At 40.7% G+C, this 9,932-nt stretch overlaps 1 long non-coding RNA gene across 1 annotated transcript in view; it reads left to right on the top strand.

Moving 5' to 3' along the window:
* Positions 1–5,488, top strand: part of LOC144583620 (uncharacterized) — a 5,662-nt gene extending 174 nt beyond the window's left edge. Inside the window, exons 1-2 of the long non-coding RNA XR_013537524.1 lie at positions 1–235; positions 2,933–5,488. The exon at positions 1–235 is cut by the window's left edge and continues 174 nt beyond it. This is a non-coding gene — a long non-coding RNA (uncharacterized LOC144583620). The remainder of the gene's footprint in view (positions 236–2,932) is intronic.
* Positions 5,489–9,932: the final 4,444 nt, after the last annotated feature.

Here is a 9,932-nt window from a genome sequence, read left to right as displayed (position 1 = left end):
CTTTGTACTATAAAATAAACCTCTCACTGGGGTGAGGAGAAGCTTTTGGTTCATGACACTTGTCTCCGTGTCTTAATTGCTGGATCCTGGCCTAGGATCCCTCATCAGCTGGTGACCCCGACGTGATCATCCAGCTCCCAGCATCCGAACCTCTTCTGATGTAGGTTCAGCTCCCATTCACCCTGCTTCCCTCGACTGGAATAGTCTTCGTGCACCCAGCCCACGGGCTCCCCGGGTAAGTATGGGTTGCTTATCTACTAAAGAGCAGCATCAGAATGCTGAAGAGTTAATTGTGAGGCAAAATGACGGATGGCAAGTATCAGGCAAAGAATTAATGGAACAGGAGCAACACGCTCGAGAGCTAAGTAGGCTCGTTCAGCAGAATTGCAAGAGGCAAGTGTCAGATAAAGAAATATTGGAATTGTTAAGTGAGATAGATCAGAGTTGTGCTTGGTATCCTATGCATGGAAGTTTGAAGTTAGAAGTTTGGCAAAGGATAGGGAAAGAATTGCAGTCAGAGCCAAGAGCAAGTATTACATGTTTGTTAACTTGGAAAGTTATTTATGAGGCACTCTCTGTATTTCATGGAAACTACAATTTGCTTTTAAAAGGAGCAGAGGAAAAACTTTCATCTCCGCAGTTTGTGTTAGCCCCCCCTGCTGCTTCTACAGCGCTGCCTCCACCGGCCCCCCTTGCTGCTGCTTCTTCAGCATTGCCTCCACCAAATTTAGATCCTTTACCGTCTGCTCCTGTAGAGGAAAAAACTGAAACTTTAAATGAGAGTTCTCGAGAGGGTTGTGTAGTATCTGGCATACGAGAGACCCCAGTGAGCCAACGTAACATTCTTTTTGCTCCAGAAGGTGAAAGTAATTTGTTTAAACAACTCCCTCAAATTCTTCTTCCCCTCCCTTCGGCCTCCCTGCTAATTGCGGAACCGCCTGGGATGCCTCGCAGTCCTCCTGTGTTGGACCCTGCCTGTGTGATTTTAGCTCAGAGAGATGAGACAGCTGTTTCTGCTTGCTGTGACTTGCTCCCATCTCAAGGGGTCTGTGAACTGCAACTCAGTCTTACAGACAAAGGGACAGAGGCTCTCCCCAAATGCTCATCTGTCCAACAGCCAGTCCCTAGTGACTGGAGCAGGGGTCTCCTGCCACAAGAGGAAGGACTCATTTGCCCTAAGCAAATGAAAATTAATCTTGCATCAGCCACTGATGGTCTTCAAAAATCAGAGATAGCCAAAACAGGGGAAACAGCTGACTGCTTGCCTCCTTTCTGGGCAGGTCTGGATGCACCAGCCACATTGCTGATGGGGTCACATTACAGCGGAGAGAAATGGGATTCAGGGCAGCCCCCAGGGCAGCCCCCAGGGGATTTGCAAGAGTTATTTCAGGTCATGTTTGCAAGGGAAGCTTGCTGTGTGTCTTCTGTGCAGGCAGTTTGCTATATCTCCGAGTAAATGATTGCTTGTGTCAGGAACTGTTTATGTTCTTTTCTGTGGAATGCTGTTGTTAAGGAGCGCTTTCTTCTGTCTTATCAGCTGGTCAGATATTAAAGGGTAATAGGTTTAAAGGGTAGTAAGTATTGAATTTCAGAGAAACAATTCTTAGTTTAAAGCTCAGAAAATCCGAAAGCTTTGTCCCTATTTCTTACAGTAATAAGAGGCAAAATAAATTCAACAGATGTAAAAGTTTTCTTGAGATTACTGTCAAAGAGCCATTATTGCATAGGGTTAAATTTGCTTTGAGTCTATGGCTGTTCAAGTCTGTATACTGTAGGACTGTGTTATGGTCACAGCTCCATGATGACACCTAAGCATTTTGACAGGTAATTTTTGTTATGAGGCCAGTCATTCATCAACAGGTAATTTAATTAGTGACCCAGCAGTAAAAATACTGGGACATGTATGGAAGCTAGTATTCACTTCATATTTAAAGCATTGTTCCTCTATCATACCTTGCATTACTTAGTAGTTTCCTAAATATCTCAGCGTGATGGGTCTAATCTCATCCACGGATACAGTGCAGCCTGCTAGGACATAAAGTCTGTATTGTTTTCCCTGCTCTGTGAAGTAGAAAACTCTAGGTCATAGCCTGGCGTAAAGCCCAGACTTCTTATCAGCGCTTCTGGGCGTTCTGCAAGAGAATGCTATTCATCTCGGACAGTCTAAGAGAGAATCATTTGTTAACACCTCCTGCACAATGCTTGACTTAACTCCTGTAAATATGCTTGTGCAGCCTCAGAGGGAATAAACAGACTGAGCATAAAAATTTTGCATCTTTAACACATCTATTGCATGTCAGTTTTAGCATTGTATACACATGATCTATCAACAACTTCATCTGCAAGCTGTGGATGGTCTGTCAATCTTAGCTATACCACGGCTGTCAATTACAGTTCTCTTCTTCATCCATAACGAGAAGGATAGGATCACAATTAGTGAAAGATGCACTTATCAGACACTCCTTTGAACTTGTACTCCCGCGTTAAAGCAGATACAGATTTGTGTTGCCAAAGCTTGTTCCAGATAGTGCCGTAATCAACTTTTGCTAATTTTTTTGTTGTCTGCAGGTAATGTTGAATTCTCCAAAAGACAAGCGCCTGCTTCTCTGTGTTTTCTGTCAATTAACCATTTGTTTTCTTCCCAGCATCTTGTATTCTCTTCACAGACAGTTCATCTTCTCGAGGTTTTGTTACGTGACAGCTTTTGAATTTTTTTCTATGACTTTAATTGTTACTTGCTTTAAGACATGTGATCCAACACTGTATTTGAATATCTTGTGTGCTCAATAAGGAATCACCCTGAAGCATAGGATTTCTTTTTAAGTCTACAGGGCAAGAAATTGTGGAAAGCGCATATTTAACATTTAATTCTCCAGATATTTCTATGCAACAGTTCTGTGTACCTTAACATTTTCTGCCTTTTTCCTTGTAGCAGTCTGCTGTGTTCATGCACTCCTAGCAATGGAAACAAGGTGATGCTTATGACTCACTGATTGCGCAGAGATGGATTTTGCAATGGTTCTGCTGATGGTAAAACATAGAGCTTATTAGCTAATTCTGGTTATGTATCTTTCCATATTTAGGTCCTATAGGGGTATATAAGCTAAGCCCAGTAGATAGGTTGAAGAAATGCTGTAGTGTTTATACATAGCTGTTCACACACCACATTCATGTTTTTGTGTTTAAAGCTTTAAGGAGTTATACTATATGTGACAATGTTTGAATACCTCCCTAATTAGAACATTCCACATTGGGAGAGATCTATCTAAATTTTCTTTTCATGCCAGCTAACTGTACAATTACAAGATCAGGTTTTATCTGTGTTCACATGTTTCTGAAAGATCCAAGTTTACAGGACCGCAAACAACAACTCAAAGAGCAAAGTTGGCTGCTGCTATCTTAGTCTTTCTTAATTCACTAGACAAGAATTCAATCTCATTGTAAATAATCTTTAATATTGCTAATCAAATTGAACTTACGTATCTATCCCAATCCACATGGTTTAGAGCCAACTCACTTATGGCCCATGGATACTTTTGGTATTAAGTCAGCCTTAGCAAAATTAAAAGAAAAGGGGGAATTATCCCTGGACTATCCCTAGGCCTGGGTCTCAAGGATGGGTCTCATGAATAAAGAATCCATGGTCTCATGTATAAAGAATTCACTCTTGCATCAATTCTCTTCACTTCCTTCTAAGAATCATTTCAATAGTTACTGCATTAATAATTGTTCATACTCAAAGTTTTAAAGGTCTCCTTATCTATATATCATCATTCTTTATTACAGTCACAGACCTACAAAGTCCAATAAAGACCTACAAAGTCCAATAAAGGCTTCCACGTTCGTTTAACGTTCATCAATGCTTTGTCCTTTATCTTTTTATTAAATCCTTTGTTCCTTTTTCTTCCAAACTAACCACTTGTGTTCATAGACACTCTAGGTGTCCAACCCTTAGTTCGCTATCGGAAGCCTCCAGGTCCAGGTTGGCTGATTACGTGGCGGTTGACACTCCAGACGGTCCTTTGAGGGTGCCAGCTCGGTGCGACCACATCATGTTGTGGCCTTGACATCTGACCACTCCAATCCCAGACTTCAGCTCACGCCAGAACAGTCCTAGGATGACACCAAGGGAACAGAGATGGCAACAGCAGGAGCCTCAGCCGCCACCTGTGACATGGGGGACTCTTAAGAACTTATTGGCACAGGCCGCAGGACTTTTAGAATCCATTCAGGCAGAACCATCACCTGAGAATTACATGGCGGCCGTTGTCACTGCATTGAATTTTAATTCCTATGTAACTGAATTTTAATTACTATGTAACCATTTTTAATATGTATTATTTGTATCTTTCTACTTACACTGTATACATTGCTTTTGTACAATCGCTTGTATTAAGTACTTGTCTTGTTCCAGTCTGTAAAGCCCCTGGCAATATTGGTACTGACTCAGGATTAAGTAAATTCATGAATGAGTCACAGATACAATATTCCTCTCTACCGAATTGGGGACCTATTCAACAACAGCTGCCTGCAGAAGCATTTCAGGTACTTACACCTCATGTTGCTAATGCTATCAATAACACATGTGCCCGCATAATAAACTGTACCCACTCAAAGGTTTTTGGGGGTTCTGAACCCTGGCAATCCCCAATGGAATTGTACCAGAAACATCACTCATATTACAATGTAATCTTATACTCAAAAGCTGAATATTCTGCTCTTATTTTAAGTTTTGTAGGCTTACCAGCTATGGTAAAAGTAAATGCTCGCAACACTGCACGACTTGCCTGCTTATTAGCAAAAACCATTAACACTACTTCCACTGCTATCAGTTTATTGGCAACTGAACAGCAGGAACTGCGACAAGCCATTTTGGACAATCGGGCTGCTATTGATTATCTATTATTACAACAGCATTTGGGCTGTGAAGCCATAAAAGAAATGTGTTGCTTTAATCTAACAGACAACAGTCATAGAATTCAACAACAGATCAACACTCTAAAAAGTTATGCAGCCTCTATCAAAGAGCAAATCGGTCCAGCATGGTGGGATGCTCTCTGGAGCTGGTTACCTGTGGGCTGGATTCGAAAGGTAGTGCAATGGCTTATCATGTCTGGGTTCATTTTAATTGCCTTTTGCTGCTTCTTGCAATGCCTGCCAAATTTACTCAATCTTTTCATGTCTTCATGCTCCAAAACAAAACCACTATCACCTCGACAGGTTTATTATCAACGGCTAAAGAAAAGGGGGAGATGTGACCTCATCTAGATCGCTGGCAAACCACGACTGGAAAGGTCATGTTGACCCTGATTCAGTAGCCAGAAAACAATTAGATCATCTTGCCTTTATCTGGAGCCAAGGCCTTGCATGAAGACAAAACCTTGATAACGCACCTGCTCGTTAGCATTGCTTACTAGATGTAGTATTGTTTACTTTGTACTATAAAATAAACCTCTCACTGGGGTGAGGAGAAGCTTTTGGTTCATGACACTTGTCTCCGTGTCTTAATTGCTGGATCCTGGCCTAGGATCCCTCATCAAGACCCTACTATCAAAAAGGAATTATAATATCTTATGAAAAAAATCCCTTAAAACGCATGTAAACAAATTCTTACCAACACACCACAAGAACCTCAACCACCCACCTTCTGTTTACTACCTAAAATACATGAAGCGGGAAACCTCAGTAGACCTATTGAATCTAGCAACAACAATGCTGCAGTTGGGGTATCTGGATACATGGATTCCATCCTCAAATCATGTGCCACCATATTGCCTAGCTATGTAAGAAATGATACAGATTTTCTAAGGAAACTTCAATCCATACATGACCTCCCCGACAACACCATCCTTGCCACAATGGATGTAGAAGCTTTCTACGCTAACATCCCACACAGAGACAGACTATAGGCTGTCACAAACTCCATTAAAAACAAGGAAGAAGCCCACAAAATCACCACTCTCTGTAATTTCATGCTCACACTCAATGGAACTTCCATGGGCACTCACATGGCCCCACAATATGTAAACATTTTCACAGCTAACCCAGAACAATGTTTTCTCAAATGTTGCACTCAAGATCCACTCCTCTATTTGAGGTACAAAATGTTTTTGATCTGGGCCCATGAAAAGGAATCCCTAGAGAAATTCCACTGCAATTTCAATAACTTTCATCTGAACATCAACCTCAATCTGGAACAATCCACAGAATAGGCACGTTTTCTGGACACCACTGTGAAATTAGAACATGTACCGAAAATCCACCAATCGATATACCTACTTGCATGCTTCCAGCTTCCATCCTGAACACGTGACAAAATCCATTGTTTTACAGCCAAACTCTCAGCTACAATTACATCTGCTTGGACCCACAAGACAGAGACTCCAAACTCAAGGATCTACAAAATGCATTCCTCAGACTGCCATACCCAGAAGAAGACCAAATACAAGATGGACTGACTCACTAAAGGAAGCCACAGGCTTGAGTTTACAAGAGCTGAGGAGGACTGTTGAGGCAGGATATTTTGAAGATCATTCATTATGGGTCATCCTAAGTTGGAAGCAACTTGACAGCACATAACAAGATGGGAAGGGAGGCTGGGCCGGCTGCCTCTGAGGGTAGGGGGGGTGACAGGGGCAGTGGGAAGGGACTGGAACACAATGAAGCACCAAGGGGGGGGGAGGTTCAGCACTTTGTTTTGCTCTGGCAAAATGGGATCCCTGAACTGGTTTGCAAATGAACCATGAACCAGCCTGGCTCCTTGTTTCCTCTGGTTCGTAGTTTGGTTCATGCCATCTCTAATAATAACTATTTAAAATTTAAAAACTGGAATTCCAAAACAACCCCTGCAAGAATGCTAAGAAAGCTAAAATACTGTAACTAATAATTAGGGCATGGCAGGGCTAGCAGTACAGCTCTCAGTGAGATGGGGATCTGCTGTGAAGGGAGAAGTTGGGAGTTCAGTTCCTCACTGTACCTCCCGCAAGAGCTAGCTTGGGTGGCTTTGGGCAACCTGTACAGTCCTAGGATACTCCCAGGAGAAGGGAAGGTTAAACCCTTTCTGAGTGCTCTCTCATTAATGTAAGTCACAATTGACTTGACAGCACACAATTATTTTTATTAGGTCGTTATAAAGTTTCCTGAACTTCATAAGCCACCTTGGGTCCTTTTAAGGAGAAAGGCAGGGAAAAATATTTTAAAGAAATAATTGGGTGGTAAGTGGAGCTTCATGTCTCTTACTGCTGCCATACAATGTTTGTCCCATGAATTCTACAATTGTTGAACGTTTCAATCCACATTTTTTCCTTCTGTGTTGGCTCCCCATTTTTTATATACAACTGCAGCATGAGGACTGAAGCCATATAAAGCCATGGCATCTTCTCCCTCTTTTCTGTTCAGTAAGGGTGCCATAGAACAACAGCACATCTTGTATGGTTTTTTGTTGACATGACTTGGGTTGTGAATATCATCATAAACGCTATGAGAGAAGTTGTGCCGGCCCATCACATCAAATGTGTAGGGATTTTCTTCCCTCCCTTACAATTGTGCAGACAGCAATAATAATATCATACTGGTGATCAACTATTAGCTTTAGCAGCTGGAAAGAAATCCCCCCCCCCAAAAAAAATAGTGGCAAAAAAGCATTGGGTGGATGAAGAGTGATGGCTTTAGCTAAACCTTTGCTCTCTAAATCTTATTCTCAGAAAACTACCTGGTGATGCTTATTCTAGACTAAGCATGGAACTAACAGCAGGTTCTCTGAGCAGTGATGCAGCCATCTGCTGACTGGCAAGGACAATCTGAGCTGTTTTGACAGCTCCTAGAGATGGCTTCAAATGGCTGCCTATTGTATCAATGTTCCTCACGCTTTTTTCCCTGGTTGAGTTTTTCCTTGAAGGTGCACTGTTGAGTCAGAACCTGGTGCTTCAGTGTCAGATACTGTAATATTACATCTGAAGCTGGGGGGATGGGGGGAGTGTAACAGATGCCACACACAGTAGCATCAATTAAGGCATTAGGTATTCTTCACTATAAAGTGATTCAGATGTTCCATTTCTATATTGCAGTTTTGTGTTAAATTCAGAATGTGGGTCCTAATTTAGAATTTGTAAATGTCTCCTTCTATTTTATTAACAGAGAGAAAGAAAAAATAGGGTGGAAATTAGGGCATCTTCTGCTACAGTAGGGGATATGACACAACTTATGTAGTATGCTGTGACACTAAAATGGGTGTTTCATGGTTTGCAAATGTCAAGAAATAGGGTAGAACTAAATATCAACAACAGGCATCTAAAGGCATTTCATAGAGGCAAGTGAAAGGCTTAAGACTGGCTCGCATTTTTATGCAAAGAGATGGCAGCTTTCTATGAGAGATAATAGAATAGTTGAAAAAGCCAAGTTGAATTTATTGTAACAGGACTCGAGATGATTAAAAGCCTGAGCTTATTAGATGCGTAAAATGTATTACTAAATCATTTGGGGGACATATAATTTTCCAATTATTTATGCATCACAGTAATTAATGAGAGGAGGAATGGAGTCAATGATTCACTGTGTAATACATATGGTAGTTACCTGGGGAGGAAAAATTACAGTGCTACCAATTATTTGCTTTAATGTTTTGGGTAATTATGTCCTATACCCAAGCTGAAATTTTATTTCATTCCATTTTGAAAAAGCTCAGTGTTTTAACAATGAAGCTGTTCTTCTTTTCTAGTGTCTCAATTAAGTCTTGCATCCTTTTTCATTCTTGTTGTTTTCCTGGCAATTTAAACATCACCCAAACTGCTCTGCTCTCTGAACTTTAATTTATAATTTAAGAGCTACTCTCAGCCTCATTTGCCCAAATCCAGCAAGAATTGCTCTGAGCACTAATCTGTACATGTGGAAGGTGTTTCAGGCCCAGGACATACCAATCATGCGCATAATGTCCTTATTCCTGAAATCAGTACTGAGGTTGACCAGCACTCAAATGACCATGAAGGGATTTCATGATAGAAAAGAACGGAAGATGCAACCAGTGTTTTGTTAATCTCTTATATATGCTGCAAGTTATTTGTTGTCTAATCACCTTTCAGTGTACGGAACACATTTTCTTCATAGTCCAACGGTAGAGCATTACACCTATCAGGTACCCAAGGCCATAACCTTGATTCTATTCTCTTCCTCATCCCATAAGCATTGTGAAATAATAATTTAAAAAGAGGTGTCAGATAGTCCAGTCACAAATCTCTTACATCACATCTAGTGTTGTCATTGGCTTGTAGGATCAAACAAGACATTTGACTGAATCCCTGAAATACTGCCCGAAGAGACTAGAAATTTCAGTGGACTCACTCAGATTAAGGCTTCATATGTTCTAAATGTAGTAGTCGTTCTTGTTGCAGGAAATGTAGTTTTTTTTATGGTAGAGTTTACCCATGCACCTGATTCCCCACAGCTCACTGGGAGATTCTGGGAAGTGTATTAAAAAAAACCCAATTTTTCTAAGCTCCGCCTCACCTTAGGAACTGGATTCATACTTGCAAATGAACAATTAGAATGTTTGTAATTTTCTAATTCCTGCTTCTCAAGACTGTTGCAAAACTTAGAAACCAACCTTGCCAGAATTTTATCTCATTCCCACATGTTTTTCCACCTCCCTGCCAATCCTACCTCCTCAAATTTTAGAGTATATATTTTAGAGTAATTTTAGAGTATATATTTTAGAGTAATTTTTAGAGTATATATTTTAATTGTTTTGTCTTTTTATTGTATTTTAAATGTTGTAAGCCACCCAGAGACCTTTGGGTAGTGTGGATGGAAAATAAGTTAAATAAATAAATAATCTCTACAATACACTTTGCCATCAGTTTTTATTAGCCAAGAAATCTCATGTTTAAATGAGCTGCAATGGAGGATGTGGTTGAGTCACATGTTCTTTAATAAAAATG

The sequence above is a fragment of the Pogona vitticeps genome, chromosome 1 (assembly GCF_051106095.1).
Source record: "Pogona vitticeps strain Pit_001003342236 chromosome 1, PviZW2.1, whole genome shotgun sequence".
Classification (NCBI taxonomy): Eukaryota; Metazoa; Chordata; class Lepidosauria; order Squamata; family Agamidae; genus Pogona; species Pogona vitticeps.
Note: the sequence above shows the minus strand (reverse complement) of the source record. Positions and strands in the feature narration are given on the sequence as shown.